Here is a 26,772-nt window from a genome sequence, read left to right as displayed (position 1 = left end):
CGCCACACCTGGTTAGCCCCCAGCTCGTGGGAAGGTGGTGGGACTCTGGGGGAAGATGCCTGGCGCTCAAGGTCGCCCACATGCCTGCCTCGCACCAGGTGCCACACAGGACCAGGGAAGTGGCTGGGAGCCACGGGCATGAGGCTCTCACCAGGCCGGCCCCGCTGAACACGGGGACCCCGCGGCGTGGGCACACAGGACAGCCCCTTCGCTGCGCCTCCTTCCTCTCACCTCGCTGCCTCTTGCGCTCCCCCCACACCTGTCTCCCCACCAGCTCTCTCCCGCCTGGGGCTGTGGCACCTGCCCTGCCCTCCGTGCCCCGCCCTCCACCCCTGCCTTCCTCAGCTCTCACCTCCCAGCCGCCCTCGAGGGCAGGCTCAGGGGCCCTTAACCGCACACTGGAAAGCAACATCGGTGACAGCGGGGACGTCGCTTTGCTCCCTGCCCCCTCCCAGGGCCCAGAGCAGCGCTGGGCAGGAGCGGGGACTCCCGGCTGCCGCAGGGGCCCCAGGGCCACCCCACAGGCGCTCAGAGAATTTCCTCCAAGCAGCGGCCTCACTCCTGCCTCTCCCCGTCGTCCATTTAAGTGGGGAAAGAATCGAAAACCAGTGAGATGCACTTAGGAGGTGGCCTTGAGGGGTCAGCGGCCCTGCCCAGCGAGGGGGCTCCTCCCAGGGTCTCTGTGGTCATCAATTATTCACCGGCCCAACTGTGTCCCTGGCGCCACCAGGACAGGGAGGACAGGGGCCCTGCCCGGGGCTGTCCAGGAAGGGAGGCAGAGCTTGGGCCCAGACGCTCCCCTCTGAAGCCGCCACGTCCTCATTATGTGGCCACTTTCAACAGGGCTCCGGGGCCTCCGTTTCTGGGCGTGCAGAAACGGAAAGTTGTTCTTTGCAGACCAAGTTGCGGGCATCTTTGTGTCTGAGGTTTGGTTCAACAAAAACAAAGCAGCCTCTGGACATCCTTGCCCGGCAACTGGGGCCACAGACAGCAGGGGCTGGCCTGGCAGGGTGTCGGTGTCCTGCGAGCTCTCCCTCTCTGGCTGAGGGAGACTCTGGGCCAGCTCCTTCTGGAACATTCCCTCCAGAGGCAGCTGCAGGTGGGCTCTCATCTCCCCTGGGGGCGGCACTCGGGCTCCCAGGAAGGCCACTGATTAATGGCCGGGGCGGGGAGCGCAGTGCAGAGCTGGCAGCCAGGCCAGTGGGGCCGTGACCCCTGCTTTCACGCACGCCCCAGGCCCCGCTGCCCCCGCCCTGCACGGGGCACGGGGGCTCCGAGTCATTAGAGCCGTGGGCTTTGATCTCCAGTGCTCTCTTCTCTGGCAGCTGTCGTGGGCCTGGGATGAAAACGTCGGGCAAGAAAGGCAGGTGACTCGGGAAGCAGCGGGCGAGCCGGCTTCGGAGACCGCGATGCCCGCCTGCAGGAGGCGGGACCGAGACCGCCTTGCTGGGCTCTGAGCAGGGGGGGCGGGAGAGCTCCACTCCGGGACCCGCGTCCTTGTGCTGGGGACTGGGAGGTCTCCGTGGTGTCAGAGCCCTGGCCACTGTCCCGCGGGGACGTGGTCCTGGGAACAGCCCCAGGCCGGGCAGGGGGCCAGGCGGGCACGGGCACAGAGCGAGGGAGGACAGAAAAGCCAAGGCCCTTCGGAGCTGGACAAAGCAGGGGACAAACGGCCCCGGGCCAGCTGCCCGCAGCCCAGTGAGTGACCGCGGCTCCCAGAGGGGAGGCAGCGTCCTGCCCTCCAGAACCAGGACCCCGCTCCACGGGGAAGGAGGCGCAGGGGCAGGCGGTGTGCACCCAGGTGCCCGCTGGAGTGCAGTCCAGGGTCCAGCCCAGCCCCTGTCCTTTCTGCTGCTGACTGGACCGGGGCATACACCGCCCGCCGTCTGCCCCATGTGCCCGCTCCCTGATCCCCAGGACCTGAGGTCACGGCCTGGGGCAGCAGCACCTGGGGCAGAGGCTGAAGAGCATGGCAGGAACAGAGGAGCTGGGCCTGGGTGACAGCACGCAGCCCCTACCCCTGCCTGCGCCACCTCACCTTGCACGTAGGTACCCAGAGCAGGCAAACCTTCCTGGGCATGGGGGTGACCTGTGCAGGGAGTGGGGGAGGGGTCCTGGGTGTGGGGGTGACCTGTGCAGGGAGTGGGGGAGGGGTCCTGAGTATGGGGGTGACCTGTGCAGGGAGTGGGGGAGGGGTCCCGGGCTTGGGGTGACCCCTGCAGGACACAAGGGGAGAGCACAGGGTGCCCCCGCAGACACCAAACTTGACCACTGGCTGGAGCTGGCCATGGCTCGTGCACTCAGGGAGAACGCCACCCCGTGCACCTGCCCCAGAGGCCACGAGAGAGTCGGAGATGTCCCCAGACTGAAGCCCTCATCTCCTGTCAGTGCGGCCACGCTGTGCCTCAACCTGCCTGGGTCTTCACAGTGTCCAACCTTGGTGTTAGCGCACACGGTCTTTGCCTGGAGAGGGAGTGCACGACCCACATGGGGGCCATGGATTCCGCGGCCTGCGCTCCACCATGCACCGGCGGGGGACCACAGGAAGGTGCCCTCACCCCCCCGGGCCTCAGTTTTTCCTAGCTGTAGAACAGGGTGACCCCCACAGGGAGGAATGGTGGGGACAATGACCAGAAGTCATTTATGAGAAATATTTGGGACACAGCCTGGCATGCAGGAGGAGTTGGCGAGTTGCAGAGGGAGGAAGCCGGCAGACTGGAGGGTGCCTACCACGCGCACATGCACACACGCACTTCCGCAGGGATGCCCCATCACGCCCTGCCTCAGCCTGTGTCCTGACCTCTGCCCTGGTGTGGACAGCAACTGTACACTGGCGGCTTTCAAGTCCAGAGCTGTCTGCCTGGCAACCCTCTTTGATGTAGACTGACAGTCATGAGTGGTGAGTACCCCGGCATTGGCCCCTTCCACAGGGAGAGCTTTGACCCAGACTGGAGGGTCCTGCCACAGCCGGTGCCAGGGAACAGCCACACCACATCCTGAGCCCAGCACGTGGAAGCCGGGCTCACCCTGTGCCACTGAGCCAGGTGCTGCCACAGGTACTGGGGACGCAGCGTAGTCCCACAGGGAGGTCCCTGCCCTAGCGCCGATACTCAAGTGGGGAGCGGGAGAACAGACGCCCAGGTCAACAGGTGCTCAAGGTCACTTCCGATGGTGCCGATCTGTCCCCATGAGAGGAAACTGGGCAGCATGCCTGGGAGTGCCAGGGGAGGGGCTCCTGTGGACTCCTGTCATGGAGGGGCTGGCCCAGGAGGTGACACTGGCAGGGCCCTGACAGCTGAGAAGGGGCAGCCACACCAAGGGCTGGTGGCGCTCCCAGGGAGAGGGCAACCTGGAGAAAGACCATGGATCAGGAATGAACCTGGCACAGAAAGAAGGCAGGGAGCTCAGGGAAGGGAGGGGGTGGAGTCTAGGGGGAGGGGGAGGGGTGGAGCCCGGGGGAGGGGGAGGAGTGGAGTGGGGGGGATGGAGAGGGGTGGACAGGCCCCAGTTACCCCAGCGCCTGCAACCTTCCAGCCTTGGAGTGTCTTTCCCGGACAGAGAACACTCCCATCCCGGGCAGGAAGGGCCTGCGTTGTGAGCCGGGAATGGGTGGGTGCATGGTGGGGAGTCCCTGGGGTCCTGTAGGAAGCCCAGGGAGGCTCCTGTGTCATCAGGCCTCCACCATCTGGTTGGCGCAGCTCAAGGAGGAACAGGAAGTGTGGCTGTGGTGGGCAGACACCTGCTGGCACGCGTCCTAACGGGGGAGCCTGCAGCAGGTTCCCGTGACACGCCTTTCCCGGTGACTTTCCGGCTGGTCCTGCCCCCTGGGAACCGGGCTGTCTGGCTGAGCCTCCTCTTCTCTATTTGGTTTTCTTCCTCTCCAAAGAAAAGGAAAAAAAAAGCCCAAATGTGCACACTGCATAATTATAGCGCCTGAATTGCTTCACTCTGTGCCTGCGGTCTCCTGGGAGCCGGCGGTCAATGAACTCCAAAGGCCACCGGGCCAGGCGACGCTTTCCCGGGAACATCAGGAACCGTCAGCATCGGCTCCTCCTTGGGTCCTGGGTGCGAGTGCGGAACAACCACACCGCCTTCCCTGGTCCCTGGCGTGCGTTTGGATCACACGCAACACGTGTGTGGTGTCAGGGGCCCATGGATCACCCTGGCGCTCCCTGCAGCCTGGTGCCCGAGGGGCCTTCACCCGTCCCCCCTGTGAGAAGGGGTGGCTGGGCCAGCGCCTCCAGCGGGAGGAAACTGAGCCACACCTGCAGGGACCCGTCCTGAGCCACAGCTGGAGACGTCGTGGACCCCGGTCCACTTCCGGCCACCCGGGGTCCTGGGAACGGCTGCCGCTGGCTCCGGTTGGCACCGACCCTGATGAATGCTCTCTCAGCGTCTGCAGCCCTGGGCCCAGTGTTTGCAGGAGCTCGGGCCAGGGCCAGCTGGAGCCTGGACTCTGAATGAGCTCCTTTCTTCCCGGGCTCTGCTCCGCCCTGATTTGCATGACTAATGCTTCGGCTTTTATCCCCTGAAATGAGTGTGTTTGTTGATTCTTGACCCGCCTCCTACTGAGGGGCAAATTATCTGCCCACCAGGCAGGGGCTTGCAGGGAGCCCAGGCAGGGACAATCCCAGGACAGCTCACCCAGCCCGGGGAGGGCAGCTGCGAGATCACGGCCGCCCACCCCCACACCGCGGACTCGCTGAGGTGAGTGGTGGAGGAGGACTGGGCGGGGGGAGGACGGAGGCAAGGATCCTCTTCGTGCTGCAAATCTGATTTCAGGAACCACTCAACAGCATCTTCACGCGAGGCTGCAGTGGCTGTGGGGAGAGAGAAGACTCTGCTCTCAGCTCCGTCCCCCCAGCGCCACCTGTTCAGTCACACGATTCATCATTTCCGCTTTGGTCGAAATTCGAAATGAAATGAAATCCATCCGTAGGTAACATAATCTATCTGTGTGTCTTTTTTAAACATTCAGTTCAGTGTCCTAACCGTGGGGAAAAGGTAAATACAGGGCTGGCGGTGCGTGGCTGGGTGAGCTGCCACTCGGGACATGGGTGTGCCCGGTCACAGTGCCAGTTCGAGTCCTGTCCGCTGCACTTCTGTTGCTTCCAATTCAGTTCCTTGCCGCCCACGTGGGAGGCCCAGATGGAGGTCCCGGCTCCAGGTTTCTGGCTGGCCCAACCCTACCATTGTGGCCATTTGGGGAGTGAACCAGCTGATAGAAGACTCTCTCTCTCTCTCTCTCTCTCTCTCTCTCTCTCTCTCCCCCCCCACCCACCCATGTGTGTGTATGAGACTCTGCCTTTCATATAAATAAGTCCTTTTTTAAAGATCTTCATGCAAAGTGATTTGCAATAAGAAATCAGATAACGCTTATTTCAACCTCGAATGTTTCAGCACAGCCGCCCTCGGAAACCCGCCGGGCGGTGGTGCAGCCTCGTGGCGAGCGAGACGAGCGAGACGAGCGAGCTGATGCGGCCCCGAAACGCGTGGCTGCTGGAGGCGACATGAAGACAGGAGCTCCGTGGGCAAACCGTGGCACCTGCTGTCCCCGAAACTCAGCCAACCCCGCGTGAAAACACTGCATACACAGGTGGATACGCATATAGAAAGAGCCAAGAGGGAAGGAGGGAGGAGGAGGGGGAGGGGGAGAGAGACAGAGAGAGAGAGAGAGAGGCACCTGCAGCATGAGGCCCTACCACCTGCACCTCCCAGAGAAATGTGATCCGGTACTTAATCCTCCTCCAACTGTCAGACAACACTCTCTCTCTCTTTTTTTAAAATATTTGTTTATTTGAAAGGCAGAGTTACAGAGAGGCAGAGAGAGAGAGAGAGAGAGAGAGAGAGAGAGAGAGGTCTTCCATCTGCTGATTCACTCTCCCAATGGCCACAACTGCTGGAGCTGTGCCAATCTGAAGCCAGGAGCTTCTTCCAGGTCTCCAGGTGGGTGCAGGGGCCCAAGGGCTTGGGCCTTCCTCCACTGCTGTCCCAGGCCACAGCAGAGAACTGGATCAGAAGTGGAGCAGCCGGGACTTGAACCGGTGCCCATATGGGATGCTGGCACTGCAGGCGGTAGCTTTACCCACTCTGCCACAGCGCCGGCCCCCTGTCAGACACTCTTCCAAACAGAAAACACATTGGAGATTAAATAAAATAAACCTGTCCCTACTTTCATTTAAAAAAAAAGTATTGTTTTTGTGTAAAGTGTATGTTCCTGGGGCCGGCATTGTGGCATAGCCACAGCCCACATGGGTGCCGTTCAAGTCCCAGCTGCTCCACTTCCGATCCAGCTCCCTGCTAATGCTCCTGGAAAGTCAGTGGAGGATGGCCTTGGGCCCCTGCACCCATGTAGGAGGCCCGGATGGAGCCCCGGCTCTTGGTCCAGCCCCGGCCTGCAGGTTGTCCCAGAACCAGCCTTACTAAGTCTGATCCTTGCAAAGAAAGAAAACATGGGGGGCGGAGGGGAGGCTGAAGCCCACTCCCACGACCTTTTCAACTGCCACACGACGTGGGCACTGCAAGCCACACTCAGGGGTGGGTGCCTCGGCCTTCTGTCCAGGGCACGTGGAGCCCACAGTGCAAGACTTCCGGGCTGTCGGCTGATGTCCGAGGACATCGGTAGGTCACCTCTTCCTTTAGCCACGTGAGCACTGAGCCACCCTGGCTCCTGCCCACTCACAGGGATTTGCATGCAAATCTCACACTCAGAATAACTTCACAGCTGGGTGCGGGGGCCGCGGGGCGAGGTTCCTGACCAGGTGCCAAGCCGTTTAGCTGTGCGCGCGATGCCTGTCACAGACTCCCATCTAACCATCCGCACTGCCGCGCGGGGAAGGGATGCTATCAACTGATCATCCGGCAGCCTAAAATTAGACGGTTTTAGCAAAATGTGGGAAGCGGAGAGCAGCCTCCCCGGCTGCAGCCAGTAGCGCTCTCTGAGCTGTGGCCCCGAGCCGGGCCCTGTGCCCACGGGGGCTGCAAGTGAGCAACACGAATCACGCCCCGGACTCACAGCGCCGGCCAGGAGGGAAACACCACCACCAGGAAGGCGGCCCGGGATGAGGGCTGCTGGTTAAGTCTGCAGGCACCGAGCTAAGTCCACCAGGGCACCACGAAGGGAGTTTTAAAGCCGGGATGGACAGGACAGAAGGGCACCAGGCATTGGGAAGTGAGATGGGGCGGGGCAGGACGGACTATTTGCAGACACTGGAAATAAGCGGCGTTCCTGTTTGCAGCATTGGCCTGGGGTGCAAATTCCTCTCTCCCTGTGACTCAGGAACAAAAAGCCTGAAGCACCCAGAGCAGGGGCTGCAGTCCAAGGGCCACTTCTGCAGCCGGGGCGCTAGGAGCAGGCAGGCTCGGGACCCTGATGGCGGAGTCGGGGGTCATTCACTCGTCAGCCTCGTGCCCTGGCCCTACCCTGGGGCCCCAGGACACAGCTGTCCACGTCGCAGACGTGCGGACCATGGCAATGGACCAGGGCTGGGGACTCTTTGGGGTCATCACAAGAGGTGCTCTGAGCACGGGCTGGCGCCCCACAAAGACCCCAACCCGGGAGGGTCTGCCCACCGGCTGCTTCTGGGGAACGGAGCCCCACCCAGGCCACCGCTGTGTGCCTGTGACCTGGCATTCGCTGCCACGTGTCTGCTGTCAGAGACCCCCCCCCACATCAGCAGGATCTCCTGGGTGACACCCCTGGGTGCCTCTCCCGGATGCCTGCGCGGCCCTTCAGGCTGCCGGCCACCAGCTCCGGGGTCGCCACCTGCTCCCACTCGTGTTCAGTCCCCCGGGACTATGGCCTGGCCCTCTCCAGACTAAAGGGTTTTCACCAGAAGGGAAAGACACAGCCGGGGTGGTGAGCAGCCCCCCAACACCTGCCGTGTCCAGTCCCCCCACGCAGGGTCCGCCCAAGGATTGTGGATTCGGGGTGTCTGTGTGGAGCCAGGTGTAGACTTGGCAGCACACGGTTGAGGCTCAGAGCTCAGCCCTGTCCCTCCCACATTCACCAGACCAGCCTCTGTGCTGCCATTTCCCGTCTACACCCGGGGATGGCGACAGCGGGACTGCAGTGAGGCCCAAGGGAGGGAGGCGTCGGCCCAGCGCAGGCGGAGCTGGGAGGCTGGGCGGAGTCAGCAGGTGCCCTGGGGTCTGAGCCAGAGCACGCTAATCATTGCTAATCATTTTGCTCTCGGCAGAACGGGCGGCCACCCGCCGCTCAGCCTAGGACACGTGGCGGGTATGACAGCAAAGGCCAGGGTGCCCTTTACTGTAAACCTCAAAGCTGGAACCTGGGCGGGGGTAAAGGCTACCGCAGAGGGGCCGGTGCTGTGGCGTAGCGGGTAAAGCCGCCGCCTGCAGTGCCGGCATCCCATATGGGCACCGGTTCAAGTCCCAGCTGCTCCACTTCTGATCCAGCTCTCTGCTATGGCCTGGGAAAGCAATGGAAGATGGCCCGAGTCCTTGGGCTCCTGCACCCACGTGGGAGACCCAGGAGAGGCTCCTGGCTCCTGGCTTCAGATTGGTGCAGTTCTGGCTGTTGTGGCCACTGGGGAGTGAACCAGTGGATGGAAGACCTCTCTCTCCCTCTCTCTCTCTCTCTCTCTCTCTCTCTCTCTCTCTCTGACTCTCTGTAACTCTGCCTTTCAAACCAGGAGGGACCTTGTAGCTGTTTCCATGGTTACACACCAGGGCTCCAATCCGCTGGAGCTGGGTTCAACTCCGAGCCCCACCACTCACCCCTGTGTGTCCTCGTGCAGGTTTCCCAACCTGACCAAACCTCTGAGTGCTCATCTGTAGCTTGGGGCTAATGATGTAGAGTGGTGGGAGGAATACGTTTCCTAACCCAGCCGTCCGCCCGCACATGATCGTCGTCCGACGGTCAGCACCCAGGCCCAGGACAGCCTGGGAGCCTGCAGGCTGGAGATGTGTGAGGCGGTGCAGGGGAGGGGGAAGCCCACGCAGCCACCCTGAGCCCCGCAGGGCCGTGGCTGAGGAGGAGCGGGGGTGTCTGTGGGCCTGTCCCTCAGCACCTTGTCGGGGTGCGTCCCCGCAGCTTTGCTCTGTGCAGGGGACGCCCCTCCCAGGCTCCGGGCCTGCAGCCAGTGCGAGGCTCTGGCCTTGGCCAATGCGTCGTCCTGAGCGCCCCACCGCAAGGCCCTCTACAAGCCTGGCGTCTGCTCTGTCCCCTGTGCCCTTAGCGGCCCCTCCCCAGCCGCCCAGAGGCCCCGGGCTGGGGGCGCGTCGGGTGCGCGCTGCCTTGGACCCCATCCCGCCCAGCAAATCCCACCAGGATTCCAGGACAGCAGGGCGAGCGCTGGGAGGGGAGCGAGCCGTCACAGTCAATACGCGGAGGGTGTGAGTAAAAGACAAGCCTGGCTGGCAGCGAACATCGCTTTTAATTGAGCCCATGCCTACATTTTTACACGCGACAAGGAAATTAGTGACAGTGCGAGAAGCCTCGGAGAAAAATTAATTAGCCCTGCTGCCCAGCCCTCTGCCTGCTCCCTGCTCAGCCTGTGCCTCCCCCTCCCACCCTGCACACACACCCAGTGCAGCCGGCTGCACATGCGCAGCTGTGGCCCCCACAGCACCCCCAGCCCTCCCCCCACTCCCCGCCCAGGACCAGGGCACAGGGTGGGCTTCCGAGGGAGGGGGCGCCAGGCATGAGAGGGGCCTGGGCGTGCCTGGTGCACACACACGGCACCCAGGAGCAGGGCCAGCGGGGGGGGGGGGGGGGGGCAGAAACAGGAGCCTGTCCCTGGGGGCGGCGAGCCTATCTGGTGATCAGGGCTGGGATGCCCCTCCAGCCCTGGCTCCCCCACCCCCGGCTCTCCCTCACTCCTGATTGGGTGACTCCGTGAGTCCCAGCATCTCCATCCGTGCTCCGGGACGCTGGTGGCTGTGACCCTCGTGCCTGACCCCGGCCAGTGCTGTCCTGCACACCCGGGGTCACACCTGGGACCGAGGAGGCCTGAGTGCCCGAGGAAATGACCTTGAGCTGCTCCTGCCTGCTTGCCCCCTGGGGTCTCGAGGCGAGACCGGTCAGCATTCCCCCTGGGGGACCCACGTTTACTAAGGCTCAGAGACCTGGCGGCCACGTGTCCCACAGCGTCCCCACCCCACGCACAGCAGCACCCTCCACGCGCCCAGGCGGCTCCCAACAGCAGACACGGGCGCCCTGAACCTGCAGAGCGGAGCCCCGAGTTCAGCCGGGAAAGGGAATTTGCGGGAAACCTTTGCCAGGCGGAGCGGTGGCTGCCGGGGGCCTGGCTGCCTGGCATCCTCTCCGAGTCGCAGCCAGGTGGGGGGCAGGGCACCCCTCGGCCTCGGAGGACCCCGCGTCTGCACCCAGCTGTGGAGTCTGCAGCCGATTTCACGGGCATTTAGGGAGGCCGCGGGAGGCCGTGGCTTAGCGTGTCCCCTTCTAATTAAAGGACAGCGGCCACTTGTTCCCCGTCAGAGCTCACAAAGGACGATTGCTCCAGGCCCCGGGCAGCTGGCGGGAGGGCGTCAGGTGCCAAAATCCGGCGCCTGCCACCTGGCATTCTTGGGAACTGGCCTTTTAAGGAGGCGGGCCTTGTGAGGAGATGGCCTGTCCCCCCAACCCCCAGCTGCCTCTGGGGGTCAGCTCTGCCCTCTGGGGGTCGGTTCTGCCCTCTGGGGGCAGAGGGCGAGGTCCTGACACCCCCCGGCCTTGCCTGGTAGAGCCGGGAGCTGGGCCCTGTGGGCCGGGGTAGAAGCGCCTGCCCTGTGCCGCCCACCTGCCAGCAGCCAGGACAGCCCTGGGAAAACGGACGCCACCACCCTCTCCAGGCCCGGAGCTGAGCCCCGTCACATCCCTGTCCCCGCTCCTCCCCAGAGCCCTCCTGGGCCACCCAGCTGGAGGGGACACAGCGGCTCCCTGGCCCCCACAGCCTGCGCAGCGTGAGCTCCGGGGCGGTCACCTCGCACGCGTGTGGTCTGCGGAGGCGCCCTCAGCCCCAGGAGGGAAGCGTCCTCGGCTCACTGGCCTGTCGCCCCCACCCCAGGGCATTCTGGGAAGAATGGCTGCTCCTCTCCAAGGCCAGAGGTCACGCAGTCTTGCTGTGCTGTGCTCCCAGGGCCCCAGAGCAGCCGGCCGACCGCCTTGTCTGTCCCTCTCGGTGTTGGGTGTTTGGCGGGAAACGCGCCTCCCATGGCAACACGGAAAGCCGTGGCGCTCACAGAGAACCAGATTCCCTGACTCCAAGGCGCCAGCAGCGGGGCCCCGGCCACAGTGCCCAGAGCAGCGACTGCTGGAGCCAGGTCCCGGCTGCCCTGAGATGGGCTTGTTCTCTCCACCGCGCCTGCCGCAGTCTCCCCCTCCCCAGTGCCCCCCACGGAGGCCCAGGCTCTGTGCCCCACGCTGCGGCTGTGCTGTCCACATGTGCTGTGCTGTGCGACCCTGGGCAAGCGCCTCTGCCGTCCTGGGCCTGCTCCCCCTGAGGATGGGAACAGCAGCAGACCCGCCCCCAGGTCCAGCAGCAGACCCGCCCCCAGGCCCAGCAGCAGACCCGCCCCCAGGCCCAGCAGCAGACCCACCCCCAGGCCCAGCAGCAGACCCACCCCCAGGCCCAGCAGCAGACCCGCCCCCAGGCCCAGCAGCAGACCCACCCCCAGGCCCCGGTGTCCGGAGCAGGAGCCGGAACCTGTGAGGACCAGGTCTGGAGGTGCAGATGGCTCCGGGAGCCCGGCCGCTGCCTGCCCGGGTCTCCCCTGCCTCCCGCACATGTCCCATGCAGGGCCCTGTGGTGTCTGGGCTTGGGGACCTGCTGTGCGTGGAAATGAGCCCGACCTCCTCCCCCAGCCTCTGTCAGCCCCAGCCCGGCCCAGCCCCACGACCCCTGCGGTCCACAGCCCCCGGCAAGGGCCCTGTCCCTGGAGACCCCTCGGCCACCACGGCCGGCTTCTCTAACGTCTCCTACCTGGGCTTCAATCCCCTGAGCCGCCAGGGCCGTGTGCAAGATCTCATCCCAGCCTCAGCCCAGCGTGCACTGGACTCACCACACATACAGGCACACACTCATGGGCACACACATGCACACTCACACACACAGCCACACACTCAGGCACACACACACACAACCACACACACTTACACAGACATACCACACAGTCACACACTCACGGGCATGCACACTCATACACACAGCCACACACTCACGGGCACACACATGCACACACACACATGCACTCACACACACAGGCACACACTCATGGGCACACACATACACACTCACACACACCACACAGGCACACACTCACAGGCACACACACGCACAACCACACGCACTTACAGACATACCACATAGTCACACACTCATGGGCACACACATGCACACTCACACACACACTTACACAAATACACCACAGTCACACACTCATACACACAGTCACACACTCACAGGCACACACATGCACACTCACACACACCACACACACACCACACAGTCACACACTTATAAGCACAAACATGTACTCTCACACACATGCACACACACGCACTCACACACACACTCTCTCTCCCACAAGGCAGGTGTCAGTTTGGGCCTCGCAGCCTCCCCTGATGGGGGCAGCACTGACAGGGAGCAGCTGATGGACACATTAACGTGGAGACGGAGTCGCCCGGCAGTGTTGGACCTGACACCCGGGTGTCAGCGTGGTTGCCATGGAGAGCGTGGGGCGGCCGCCAGGGCTCACGCCGGGGCCTGAGCTCCGCTGACACGCAGCTCACGTGCGCTCTGCGAGGAGGCACAGGCGTGGACTGGCATCTTAATGACGCCTCACTCGCTGCCTGTGTGTGCGTGTGCTTGTGTGTGCTTATGGATGCGTGTATGTGTGTGTATGTGTGTGTGTGAGAGAGAGAGGATGTATAAAGGGGCTTCAAAAGTTCTTAGAATGGGGCCAGTGTTGTGGCGTAGCTGGTAAAACGCCGCCTGCCGTGCCAGCATCCCATATGGGCGCCGGTTCGAGTCCTGGCTGCTCCACTTCCGATCCAGCTCTCTGCTGTGGCCTGGGGAAGTAGTAGAAGATGGCCCAGGTGTTTTGGCCCCTGCACCTGTGTGGGAGATCCAGATGAATCTGTGGTTTTCCCAGGGGAATGGGAGGGAGGGAGGAGAGGAAAGGAGTCCTCAATAGGACTTGGGGGAGGATGGGCTGGGGAGCCCTGGGTGGCCCTGGGGGTCTGGTGCTGCCTCCTTCCCAGATAGGGCTGGAGTCTTCCTTGGAGGACAGGACTCACCTGACCCCACTGATGGGTGGTCCAAGCCCTGCCCCCTTCACTGCTGCACAGAGCCCGGTCCCAGGAATAGCCCATGGACGCTGACTCCCACAGCCTCAGAACCCAGGGTGCTCCCGGGACACTGGGGGACAGAGCAGCTCCGGGAGCCACAGGGCCAAGGCTCTGGAGCTGCAGGAGGACCCGGCCCAGGCCAGGACAGGGACCTGCAGGGCCGTGGAACAGGTTGGGGTCACTCAGGACACAGCGGCATCGCTCCACCAGTACAACCTCCCGCCCACTGCCAAGTCACTGTCCCTTCACAGTGTTGTGATCTGGGGCTGCCCAGCCCTCCTAGCTGCCCCCCACCCCCACCCCAGGAGCAGGGAGTGGTAGCGGGAGGCGATTTGCATACAAGCACTAAGGAGGGCGGAGCTGGGCTGCCCTGGGTGACAGGTTGATGGTCCTGCTCACACAGAATTGAATGCTTACCAGACAGACTGCGCTCAGGAGACAGTGCTCCGTCTCTGGTCCCTGGCGGCTGTCACTTGGCCATCGGCTCCTGAACTGAGTGACACTCCTGCCCCTCCCCTCCCAAGCCTCCTGGCCCTCCAGCCCCCCGCCCCCTGGGCTGGTGGGGTGACTTCTGCTGGCAAACTGTACAGACACCGGGCTGTGTGGGGCCCTGTGCTGGCCGAGTCCCTTGGGAATTGTTAGGTAGGAAGTCAGATGTGAGCTGATGTGTGTGTGACAAAGGCCTAAAGAGAAGACATCTATGTCCAGCATCTGCATCTCAAAGTCATCCCCATAACGTTTCAGGGGCAGCCCAGTATCCGCATCCTGCCCTGCCCCCTCCTACCCGATAACCTGCCAGGTGGGGGTCCCCACCCCTTGTGCAGGATAACCTTCCAGGTGCAGCCCAGTATCCGCATTTCAAATACCCTGCTGGGGTCCCAAACCTCCAGGGGGTCTTGCTTACCCTTCCTCTAAACTCAGGACCTTGCCAGCTAGGCTTCCTCCTGTCTGATACCCTCAGGGGGAAAACTCAGATAGGAGTTTTAGTATTTATACCCATAAAGACAAAGATCCATCCCCTTAACCCCCCCCCACACACACACACACCCCGCCTCAACCAGACTGCGCTCTCAGCCCTCTGCCTCCGCTGAGCCGCCCGCCTGCCCGCCCAGGTGTACTCTCTCCACTCAGCCATGTAACCTCGCTCTCCCCCAGTCAGAGCAACTGGGCGCTCTCTCAGGTTCTGTCTGGAGAGGCGCCCATCCGTTCCTATGGACGTCCCTTCCCTAGTAAACTTTGCTATCTTACTTTCCACTATTCTCTGGCTCATGCTTGGATTCCTTCTTGCATGAAGACAAGAACCCTGCCATCCACCCGTAACAGAATGAAGCCACTCGTGCAGGAATCGGAGGAGCCCTGCTCAGCCTCCTCTGAGCCCCACGAAACAGGCTCTGGGCGACTTCCAGCGGGAGCAGGTGCAGGGCTGGGCACCCGGCTCACCCGACGAGGCATCAGAGGCAGGAGCCTGTCCGATGTGCAGCAACGCGGGCTGAGTCTGTGCCACCCTGAGCGCCGGGGGCTGGCTGGCAGGGCTAGTCGGGGCCTGGGACACGCCCACACCCCCTGCCAGCCGGGAGCCACCCCCGGAGCCCCTGAACAAGGAGCGGCCCTGAACTTCCCATCAGCAGTCAGGTTTGGGTTCTGGCTCCCAGCAGCTCCTGTCTACACTGGATCACTGGGGCCACAGCTCTCCCCCGGGTGCAGGGCTGGCGTCTACACTGGAGTACAGTCCACAGCTCTCCCCCGGGTGCAGGGCTGGCGTTTATACTGGAGTACAGTCCACAGCTCCTCCCCCGGCTGCAGGACTGGTGTCTACACTGGAGTACAGTCCACAGCTCTCCCCCCGGGTGCAGGGCTGGCATCTACACTGGAGTACAGTCCACAGCTCTCCCCCGGGTGCAGGGCTGGCGTCTACACTGGAGTACAGTCCACAGCTCTCCCCCGGGTGCAGGGCTGGTGTCCACACTGGAGTAGAGTCAACAGCTCTCCCCCAGGTACAGGGCTGACGTCTACACTGCATTACAGTCCACAGCTCTCCCCCGGGTGTAGGGCTGGCGTCTACACTGGAGTACAGTCCACAGCTCTCCCCTGGCTCCAGGGCTGGCGTCTACACTGGAGTACAGTCCACAGCTCCTCCCGGGTGCAGGGCTGGCATCTACACTGGAGTACAGTCCACAGCTCCTCCCGCGTGCAGGGCTGGCGTCTACACTGGAGTACAGTCCACAGCTCTCCCCCGGGTGCAGGGCTGGCGTCTACACTGGAGTACAGTCCACAGCTCTCCCCCGGGTGCAGGGCTGGCGTCTACACTGGAGTACAGTCCACAGCTCTCCCCCGGGTGCAGGGCTGGCATCTACACTGGAGTACAGTCCACAGCTCCTCCCGCGTGCAGGGCTGGAGCCGCCTTCTCCCCGAGGCTGGGGGACACAGATTTCCTCCTGGCTTCCGGCACCTTCCAGTCCCCTCCGGAGAAGGTGGAGCCGAGGCCAAGCTGCTCCCAGTGAGGAGTCTCCGCAGATTCCGAGACCCACAGAGCGCGTGGGACCCGATTAGCAGCATCGCGGGCTGCTGTGCCCTGAGGACGGCCGTCAGCGAGGCTCGGGAGGCAGGCAGCGCGGTGAAGAGCCAGGGGTCAAAGCTCCTCCCACCTCGCCACTCGTCCTGGCTGTTGGAGTTCATTTTTAAGAAAGCAGTAAGAGCTCTGACCAGGACACCCGGGTCCCATACAGAGGACCTGGGTTCAAGCGGTGGCTCCGCCTCTTTGCTGCAGCTTGCTGTCATTCATCAGGTTGGTGTCACCGAAGCTGGGGGCGTGAGCTGAGTTCCCGGCTCCCAGCTTTGCCCCCGACCCCGGCCATTACTGGGCTTTGCGGAGCGGCTCAGCGGATGGGAGCGCCTCCCTCTCTCTGTCTCTCCATTTCTCACTTACTAAAGAAGTAATAGAAACATTCGGAAAAGTACTCCCTTCTGGAGTAACAGAAACTGGTCACGACACAGTGTAAAAGGAAAATGAAAGAGCGAGACATGAAACCGTGCCCATCTCAGGGCCAGCAGGCTAGGGAGGCGCCAGACCCCAGCGGGACCTGGAAGACGGGGCTGTCCCAGGAGCGGGGGGCGGCGGGGAAGGACGGGCCCCTGGTCCTGACCCCCAGAAGCGACTTCTTTCACACTGACGCAGACTGGGAGCCCAGGGTCTCCCGTAGGGGGCAGTTGGTGCTGGAGGCAGAGGATGCCTGCCTGTGACTTTAAAGTTGTCTTATCTATGGCTAGTGACCTTGACCTTGACCTTGAGCCATGGCACCCCACACAGAGGTACAGAGGGCATGGACGGTGTGAGTGCTGTCAGAGACCAGGGACGATTACAGGTGTGTGTGTGTTGGGGGGTGAGTTCCTGGCCAAGGCATCATCATGGGGTTCCCAAGAAACACAGACCCCCTGTCAGCGGCGAGACCCCAGGAGTGACAGCCCAGTCTGGGCACTGCACCTGAGGTCAGAGGTCATCACCAGAAGCCCCGGGTGGGAACCTGGGGGGATGGGTGCGTCTCAGGTGATGACGTCAGGGCGATGATGTCAGGCCGCTTTGCGAGCTGATGAGGTCACCAGACAAGGGACCCGCAGCGTCCTCCCCACGCTGGGAGGGAACCAGCAACGCGCAGCGCCGTCGGCAGGAAACGGGCATTTCCCAGAGAAGCGGCGCTAGGTTTGTAAGGACGCGCCCTGAGCTAAGCCGTGTGCATCTCGCCTTCCTGTTGAGTAAGACTTCGTGAAGGGGTCTTCCTGCGCCCGCAACGCAGGGACAGCAACGGCTGAGGAGCCATGGCCTCCCTGGGCGCCTGTGTCGCTCCCTTCACTACTCATAAGCGTCCTTGTCAACAAGCTTCACTGCCTTCTAGTTAACTCTCTGCTTTTGCTCCGGGTGCAACTTCTACCCCCTAATAAGAGTTCACCCATCCCCCGGTACTGCAGAGAGGCCGTGCTTGTCCCCTCGCGGACCTGTGGGACTTGATGTGGACAAGAAGTTACTCACAGGGAGCATGCAACTGCCTCCCTGTTCCCCTGCAAACCTGCAGCCCCGCTGGCGCCTGAGCTGGCACCGCTGCTGCTGCTGCAGGTGCACCGGGGCCGGCGCCTTCACCTGACCCTGGGCCAGCCCCTCCCTGGCCCCTGCGTCACCCGAGGCGTCCTGGGGCTTCTCCATGCATTGCATTCGGGCTCCGTCCCAAGGACAAATTCTACCTGCCACCACTCTCCACCGTGCCCACCCCGTCCCCGCCACTCTGGCCTTGGGCACCCCGGGCTCCCCGGCCCCTCAGGCCCTTTGCACGGGCTGTTCCCTTTCCTGCAACATTTCCTCACCCCCACCTGGATTCCTCACCCTGTTGCCCCCAGTAACCTTGCCCCTTCTTGGGGGGCTCCTCTGTGCCATTCCTCACCCCCACGCCAGGGCCCAGGGCCTTGGTCAGGTCCCCCAGAGCCGCTCTGATACACCATGGCCACGTGGGATGAAAGAGGTCCTTGTTATCTGGGGACCCGGGGGTGAAGCTAGTTACACTGGGAACCACAGTTTCACAACAAGCGCTCTCTGATTCACTTCACAAGCGCTGGCATTGGCCTGCAGGCCAGACCCTGCCCTAGGGGCCACCTGTGCCCAGTTGCTCACTCCCCCAAGGCCTGGGGGCTGCTGCCGTCGCGCCCACCTTGCAGGGGCAGACGCAGAGGCACAGCAAGGACGCTTAGATGTCCGGCACCAGAGTTTCTGCTCTCAGCCACCTCTTGGGGCCAAACAGGGTGATTAGGGGTTTGAATGTGGAGACAGGAAGTTGCCATCCCCTCTCAACAGCATGGTAGGCCATGATGACAGCCACGCCGGTTCTCAGCCTGTGTTCTGCAGCCTGAGCAGCTGAAGGGGAGGGGACTTTGTCAAGGGGCTCATGGACCTTGGAACCCTGTGGAGCCCTGGCCTGGCATTGGGGGCTGCACCCACACCAGCCCCACTACCCACTCAGGGCCCAACCCATCCACAGCCTCCCCAGAGGCTTCTTGTCCTCCATGAAGCAAGGGGCCCCTGATGGGGAAGCACCCGCCCAGATGGAGTCCTGGGAACTGGGGCGCCAACAAGGGGGCACCCCCTGCTCCCCAGCTGCCCTCGGGGCCGTGGCTCAGCTCAGGGGAGAGGCCGGGCGCCCTCCTGCTGTTTCAGCCTAAAAGACACAACCCTAAGGCTGCACAGCTTCCTGTTCACGGGATCACCCAGGTCGGGGTTTTACAGCTCTCTGACCGTGTGTGCCTTTGGCCGCTTCTCCTTCTGGACATCTGCCCCGAGATGAGCAGGTGTCACTGGAATGTAACAACTTTGCTGAGCCTGGATCATCTCCGGTTTTAAAGGTGGCTGCTAGAATTAGGTCAGTGCTGCAGGAGGAAGAACCTGCCCGGTGCCCACTCTGACATCCTGACCAATAACCACCCCCCTCCTTTCCTCACTGCTCTCTCTAGAAAAAGACAAAGACTTCTCTCCAGTGCTGTCCAGAGCGCGTGCTTTGGAGCTTAGGTGAGAGAAGTGGCTGCCTCTCGCGACAGCAACACCAGGACAAGCTTTCCCAGGACAGTTGTTTTTTTTAAGCTATCCCCATGCTAACCACGGCACCTGTCTCTTGTAAATTTCTTTCACTTTGTTTTCATTTTCTTTTTCCAAGTCCTTAGTGTTTCACAAAACTGTCCAGTGTGCAGAACAGTGCAGAACAGCACAGTGAGCGTCACACGTCCACCGGCAGGTGCACCCCACGTGCGGCCACTTTCTCCACAGAGGCTCCCTGGAGATGTGTGTCTCCTGCCCTGGCTGAGCCACGGACGAGAGGCTGGTGCAGTTATGATCTCTCGTCCCTAAGCACCCCAGTGAGTATCTCCAAAGAAGAGGACGTTTCTCACGATCGCAACACTAACTTGGCACACGGGACACTGCGTGTTGGCACAGTGGCACACGCAGTCCAAATGAGAGCTTCACCCCCGCTCCAGACGCCAGGAGGGAAGACGTCCGTTCCACAGACGCCAGGAGGGAAGCTTGGAGTCCCTGAACTTGGGGTCTCGCACATTCACACAACGTCTGGGTCCAGTGGGAGACGTGGGGCGGGGGCGGAGCTGACGTCACTTCCCAAGCCGCCTCCAGCTGTGGGAAAGGCGGGGCCAGGAGGTTCTGCTACAACAACCCCGGGGCTGGTGGGCCTCTCCTTCTCTCTCTGTGTAACTCTGCCTTTCAAATAAATACATCTTTAAAAAAAAACCTTCTCCCTCCTGTAAGCCGCTGTGGCCACCACAGCGACCAAAGCTAAGTCCCAGCCGTCCAGAGCCCACGCACGCCAGGCGAGGCCGGCGAGGCCCAGGACGTCCTGCTTGGGGCTGCGCAGACTGGTCTCGGGCACTCTACGCAAAGCCACCAGAGCTGGACGTAAGAAGGCGTCGGGCCTGGGCAAAGGCAGAGGAGCTGCTTGTAGGGCAGGAAAACAGAGCAGGGAGCTAACGGAGAAGCAGACTTTGCTACAAAAGGGGGCAGCGAAGGGTCCGCCCCAAACGCTCTGGGGCGGCCCCACCCAGCCACGCGGCTCGGCTCGGGGCGGCCCAGGCCTGCTCGTCCCTGTTTGCTTTCCGCGTTAAACATGAGAAGGCATCGCATGAAAGTGTGGCTTCCCATCTTCCTCTGGAAAAGCAAAGGCCCGGCAGCGGGCAGCCTCCAGCCGGAGCCACCGCCAGCCTCCCCGGCCTGGGCGGGCACCCGGACACAGCCTTCTGCTGCCTCGCGGCCGCCAAGGCAAACAGACACCCGAGGGTTATCCCGCACTTTGCCCACCTGCTTTTCCATGGCAGGAGCCGATCTCCCCGCCCAGCTCACCATTACAAATATCGCAATGGAAACAAAAGAGCCATGAGAGCGGGAGAACGGGAGCACAGATGTCTTCGTGAGAATGAATCCCCGGAGGACGTCGCACTCAGACCAAGCACTCGTGTTCAAAAACGCGCTGGACCGGCTTCCCTCACTCACCCCCGACCCCGGGCCCTGGCGGCAGCTGAGTTCCCGCCCCGGCTGCCATCTGTCCGGGCTGCGACCTCTGCTCTTTCTCATCCCCTACCCAGCGCAGGTTCCCGCGTCCCACCTGCCCTGGTTTCTGATGACGTCACCCTCGGTGTTCTCTTTGCTTCTCTCCTTCTTAGTCCAAGCCCTGGGCCTCCCCGGCCGTGAACGCTGAGCAGCCCCGTGCACGCCCGACGGGCACCTGCTGCCTTAATTACGTCACTAGTGGAACATGGAGCGAGAGACAGAGCCCCGCATTTGCCAGGAGAATTGATCAGACTCCAACAAGAACGCGGTGCATTTTGAACTGAATTCTTCAAGGCCCCCCTGCAGGGAGCGCGGCTGCTACTTCTCTTCCTGGAGGTTTTCCTGGCACAGGGGCTAGGCCTCGGGGCCCGGGGCGCCGGGCTGTAACTCCCCTCCCGGGCTGTAACTCCCCTGTCTTGCCCCTCGCCAGCCTCCGTGGAAGTCGTGGTGGCCCCCGGGCCCCAGTGCAGCATGACCCCTGCCCCCAGCCCCGCCACCCCCGTCCATCCCGCTGCCCCTCCCGGCGCCCGGCTCTGAGGTGACCCAGTGATCACCGTGATGAATCACGGCGCTCAGAGGACGCACGTGGGGAGAGAGTGCGCTCTCCACACAGCGCCGAGATTTATTGCCGCGCACCACGAGTAATGAAACCATCAATCTTCCTGGACGGGGAGCAGGAATCCACCGCAGGGAGTGTGCAGAGGGCAGGGAGGAGAAGTCCCGCCTCGTGCTGCAGGGGTCCGCGGCCTGGGAGCCCAGGGGTCGCGCTGCCCCACGGACTGTGCAGAGCAGACGCCCCCGCCCGCCACCTGCAGGGGTCAGGTTGTCCCTGACCTCCATTTGTTAACTCACTTAGGAACTTACTCCATCAGTCCCCCTGGAGGGCAGAGGGCAGAGGGCAGAGGGCAGGCCAGCCTGTGCCTCCTCATCTCGCCACACTTGGTTATTGACAAGCCACCGCTCAGATTCCCCACAGTGACAGGAGCATCTCCGTGACTCTCCCTGGAATCCTGGGGTCTGGGGTAGGAATGCATTTCAAGGCTGCCAGAATTTAGGAGACAGTTCCAGAACTTTCCAGCATGCTCGTGTCCCGTTAGTGCAAGATGGGTCAGGGGTCAGCGAGGCCAGCCCCATCTCGCCGCCACCACCCCAAGGAGCCTGGGAAGAACAGGCTTCTGTGCTCCTGCCCCGCAGCCCGGGAGTCCAGCGGGACAGAGCGGCCAGCAGGCACCTCCCCCAGGACAAGGCCCCAGCTCACGGACGAGCCCTCCCAGACTGTGGGGGCGGCGCTGTGGCGCAGTGGGTAAGGCCTCCACCTGCAATGCCTGCATCCCACATGGGCACGGGCTCCTGTCCCAGCTGCTCCACTTCCCATCCAGCTTCCTGCCAGTGCACCTGGGAAATTGGCAGAAGATGGTCCAAGCGCTTGGGCCCCTGCACCTGTGTGGGAGACCCAGATGAAGCTCCTGGCTCCTGGCTTCAGCCTGGCCCAGCCCTGGCCATTGCAGCCAACAGATGAAATATCTCTTCCTCTCCCTCTTTCTCTCCCTCTCCCTCTCTCTTTAAGTAACTCCGCCTTTCAAATAATTAAATGAATCTTTAAAAAAATAACAACATCTTCAGACCGGGGTCTTTCTGTCTTGGGATCTGCTGTGGTCTGAATTCGTGTGCCTCCCACCCCCCACAGTGCCGGGATCGGGGTGGGGTCTTCGGGAGTGCTTAGGTGGGGAGGGCTCTGCAGAGGGTGGGATCGGGTAGAGGGTGCTGCCTGCCTTGCCCCCTCCTTGGCCTGCGTTCCTCTCTGTGAGGCCTGTGCAGCCAGGCGCCGTCTCCAAGGAAGGGGGCCCGCTGGACATGGAATCTTCTCCCACCTTGACCCAGGAGCGGGTCCCAGCACCATCATGGCTACAGTAGCTGCCTCCAGATTGCCCAGGCCAACGTGCTTGGTTGCGGCAGCCTGGACAGACACAGTTGGGCTCCAGGGAGGCACTGAGGACAGCTGCGTGAAGGCCAGGGGAACAGAGAGCTGAGCTGAGCTCCGGCCCTCCCGACTCCTGCCCCACGCCCGGCCGCTCCCCTGTCACTAGCTTTGTAAATCAGAGCTTAAAGCGAGCGTCTCTTTAACAGTGAGAGCTTGGGGCTGACAAGCAGCGTGGAAGCAACTGATCTGCATCCGTTGAGCCCGCGGAAGAGGCAGAGGGCTCGGAGCGGCTGGGGCTCTCAGACGCGTGCTGGAAACAAAGGAGCCAATCCCCAACCACGATCTCGCTGAGCCATTGCCAAAGGCGAATAAGAAGCTTTTTTTTTTTTTTTTTTTTTGTAATTGATTAAAAGAAACACGCCTGCACAGGGGCGCCTCGGAAAGACCACGGAAGACGGAATTAAGATACATTCCGGTGTCGGAGCCCCGCGCTCCCTGCCCTCGGTTCTCTCGCTCACGGACCCGGCTGCTTGTCTCCCTAGGGAGCAGTTACCACGACCCGAAATGCTAGAGAACCGCATCAGATCCAAGACGCCATCAGCCACGAGGAGCCCCGCGGTGTCACACAGCGGCAGGAGACGATGCGACAGCCGGCCCGCGAGGCAGCAGCCCTCATCACCGACTTGTGAAACCCAGGGCGCACTCTGAACCAACAGAACGGCATTGCCCCCTGTCCGTGCCCACCCTGAGGCCTCCTGAGCTTGCCTGGCTGAACGCAGGACATCACCGCCCGTGCTCAGCACGGAACCTGGCATGGAACACAGGGAGCCTCGGTCTTTCTGGAACGATCGAGAAATGCCGCCACCTCCCTCACGGCCGAGCGTTCCAGGATGAGGTGCAGGCTTCCCAAGGCCACCATGCCCATCCCAGAGCGCAGGCCAGTTAGGCCACCACTGGCACCATCGGCGTCCCGTATTGGAGCGCCAGTTCGAGTCCCGGCTGCTCTGCTTCCAATCCAGCTCCCTGCTAATGCTCCTGGGAAGGCAGAAGATGACGACTAAGTGCTTGGGCCCCTGCACCCATGTGGGAGACCCAGATGGAGTTCCTGGCTCCTGACTTCAGCTACTGTGGCCATTTGGGGAATGGACCAGCAGGTGGAGGAAATTCTCTCTCTCTCTCTCTCTCTCTCTCTCTCTCCCTCTGTAACTCTGCCTTTGAAATAAATAAATAAATCTTAAAAAAAAAAAAAGCCAGCTGGCCCCCAAGTTCCCTGCCAGCTTGGCCCTGCCTCAGTTCCCACGTTGTCCTGGGTTAACGACCCCACACACCTGGATGCACAGGGGGCAAAGACCGGGAACAGCACAGAGATGTCCAGCAGGAGGGCCACATTTCTCCCACGTAAGGCCGAGGAAGGTTTCCCCCAGCTCCACGTGAAAGGACTCGGTGGACTCCCGGGCTCCCTTCCACAGTGTTAGCCAGCAGCCGGCGGAGGGGCTGCCGGGATTCTGGGCTCGGCCACGCTCCACCGCGCCTGCACAGGGAGATAACGTCCATCAGCCTCACACCCGTGCGGATCCACCTCCCCCACTGTCCGGGAGCCCTCCAGTCCTCCTGGCTGCCCCGTTCCATGGGCAGCGTGGAGTAATGGCTTTTGATAAGGACGTAATGATCATCATCTGTTCTCAGTTTAAAAGGCTGAAGCAGGCCAGCGCTGCGGCTCACTAGGCTAATCCTCCGCCTTGCGGCGCCGACACACCGGGTTCTAGTCCTGGTTGGGGCGCCGGATTCTGTCCCGGTTGCCCCTCTTCCAGGCCAGCTCTCTGCTGTGGCCAGGGAGTGCAGTGGAGGATGGCCCAAGTCCTTGGGCCCTGCACCCCATGGGAGACCAGGAGAAGCACCTGGCTCCTGCCTTCGGGTCAGCGCAGTGCGCCGGCCGCAGGCGGCCATTGGAGGGTGAACCAACAGCAAAAGGAAGACCTTTCTCTCTGTCTCTCTCTCTCACTGTCCACTCTGCGTGTCAAAAAAAAAAAAAAAAAAAAAAGGAAAGAAAGAAAGAAAAAGAAAGGCTGAAGCAGGTGCAGGAGGAGAAACGTGGGCGTGGTGGCAGGTGGAGGAGCGGGGGGGGGGGGGGCTGCTGGGGGAGCGGGAAGACGGGCTAGGAGGGAGGGCTGGTGCGAGGTCTGGGTTCAGGGCGACCACAAGGAAACCAAAGCCGCCACTGACTCAAGGTCGCCCAGGCAGGAAGGCGCACGAGGTGTTTGTCAAGGATATACAGAGAGATCATTAAGCTAAGTTTCCAGGGCTTCCGAGAGATGATGGGATTGATTTAATGAGACCCTGAATTTGCAAAAATCTAAATTAATTCTTTGCTCACGAGGGAGGATGAGGAAGTGGTTACCAAAAATAAAAGAGAACCAAAGTGTATTTTTAACAGAGGCAAAACGTGTGTGCACGCCTGCGTGCGTGTGCACATGTGTGAGCACGTTTGTGAATACAAAGAGCCGGGAGCAGGAGCCAGGCAGGCAACAGAGCGGAGCAGTGAGGTGGGGGAGGAAGACGCCGTGTACAGGGAGGTGGGTGGTTCCTGTCCTGACCCTGCGGCAGGAGCTTCTCTGACAGCCACCTGGAACCTGACCTCAGAGCCGTGGCTGATCCTGACCTGCAGGCCCCAGGCGGCTCCCAGAGCGCGCCGGCAGCCACTGCCAGGGCCACACTGGCTGCAGACGGGCCGCGGTCCCTGCTTCCAGGTGACAGCAATGCCTGCCAGCCCTCTCCTGCCCCCTTCTACCCCGAGCATCACACAGCCCTGCGCAGGAGACCAGGCCAGGAGACAAACACAAGGCCTCGGCAGCACCGTACCCCCTGCCAATTCCAAGTTCACCCAAGAAGGCCTCTGGGTGTGAGGCCGAGGCGCCCGGAGCCCCTCTCGAAGCTGCTTTATCATCGCTTCCCAGGAGAGCGCCAGGCCGGCACAGCGCCGCCGTCCCCGCCAGCTGGTTTCCTGAGCTCTGCCGTGCGCTTTTCCTCTCGAATGCAAGTTGCTCCGTGAAAACAAAAGTGGGCTTCCAGGAAGCTCTCGCGTGAGCCAGGGACCAGCGAGCTACAGCCGTGTCGGTGAGCCAGGTCCCGCCGGGCACGGCCTCGCCAGCTTGCTCACGTGCCGTCCCCCGCTGTGGCCACGCCGGCAGGCAGCCGAATGGAAACTGGAATTGTCATTCTTTGGAGCCTACAGGCAACGCTTGTCCACCCCCGGAGTAAGGGTCGTGCTGGGGGGCAGGGACGTGGGGGGGGGGCGGTGTCGGGAATGATGGGAACAGGACAGTGAACCGTGGTGAGGAGCTCAGAACCAAGAGTGACACAGACCCGGGCAAATCCCAACCCCCCACTGGCCACGGCTCCCCTTCCAGACTGTTCCTCGGCTCTCTGCTCTATAAACCAGAAACAGCGGCAGGTGCGGCAGGTGGCTCTCCCAGCAGCTGGGACGCCGGGTTCCATGTGAAAGTCCCTGAGGTCAACGGCCAGCGCCAGCTCCTGACTCAGCTTCCTGCCGACGCGGATCCTGGAGGGCACAGGGATGGCTCAAGTGACTGAGCTCCTGCCACCCACGTGGGAGACCCGGGTGGCGATCCGGGCTCCTGCCCTTGACCTGACCCGGTCCTGGCCACTGTGGGCATTTGAGCCGTGAACCAGCACATGGGGGTTCTCTGCTCCTTCCTCCATTCCCCACCTCGCTGTCTTCCTGTGTGTGCCTTTATCTCTCTGTCTCTCACAGAAATGAAGTTGTGTTTCTAACGGGAAAGCAGCCCCCACCCCGCAGGGAGCGGCTGCTGGGTCCTCTGCAGGGTGGACGCGTTTCCAGCAGCTGGGATGAGGTCACTCAGCGTGGGGGAGCCTTCCCAGCCCAGGGACATGGTCCTGGGAAGCCGCCTGGACTCAGAGACTGGGGGCCCAGAACTGAAATAAGACCACAAAGCAGTGGCCATGCAGGGGTCAGCCGGGAGGCGAGGTGAGGTCGCAGGGGGCAGCGGAAGGGGCAGGGGTTGCTAGGCAACACACCCAGACCCCAGAGTGGGCAGGGTCGGCCTAGGGACCACCGCTGCAAATGGTGGCCCTGCAAAGCCAGGAGTGAACTCCGTGGCTCCCAGCTGCCCAGGGCCGGGACCCGGGGAGGTGGAGAAACAAGGAGGCGGCGCCGGGCTTGGATGGGGAGGAGCAGCGGCGATGCAGGGTGGAGCTGACGGGGCTCCACGGGCCAGCAGGAGCAGGGGGACGTCCGTGCCCGGCGCAGCAGAAACCTTGAGGCTGGCCCTGGGAGACCCGCGGATGCAGGATTCCAGCTCCCGGTCAGACTTCCCAGGCCCAGATCCTAGCCCACTGCTTGCTCTGTGTGTGACCCCAGGCGCGGTGCTAACCGCAGGGGGCCTCGGGCTCCTCGTGTGCAGAGCAGGGCTG

The 26,772-nt window shown here is 62.4% G+C and overlaps 1 long non-coding RNA gene across 7 annotated transcripts; it reads left to right on the top strand.

Annotated features, from left to right (window-relative positions):
• The first annotated feature begins 3,965 nt into the window (after window positions 1-3,965).
• Window positions 3,966-14,585, top strand: LOC127490937 (uncharacterized). Of its 7 annotated transcripts, XR_011379734.2 has the most exons (4): window positions 3,975-4,707; window positions 4,783-4,939; window positions 5,401-5,596; window positions 9,201-14,585. It is a non-coding gene; the product is annotated as an uncharacterized LOC127490937 (long non-coding RNA). The 7 variants fall into 7 exon arrangements; XR_016215783.1 differs by lacking the exon at window positions 9,201-14,585 and having other exon boundaries at window positions 3,966-4,707; window positions 4,797-4,939; window positions 5,401-9,194; XR_016215782.1 differs by lacking the exons at window positions 5,401-5,596; window positions 9,201-14,585 and adding an exon at window positions 5,121-5,394 and having other exon boundaries at window positions 3,976-4,707.
• Window positions 14,586-26,772: the final 12,187 nt, after the last annotated feature.

Source organism: Oryctolagus cuniculus, chromosome 11 (genome assembly GCF_051225735.1).
Source record: "Oryctolagus cuniculus isolate XC-2025 breed Fujian yellow rabbit chromosome 11, ASM5122573v1, whole genome shotgun sequence".
NCBI classification, from domain to species: Eukaryota; Metazoa; Chordata; class Mammalia; order Lagomorpha; family Leporidae; genus Oryctolagus; species Oryctolagus cuniculus.
Note: the sequence above shows the minus strand (reverse complement) of the source record. Positions and strands in the feature narration are given on the sequence as shown.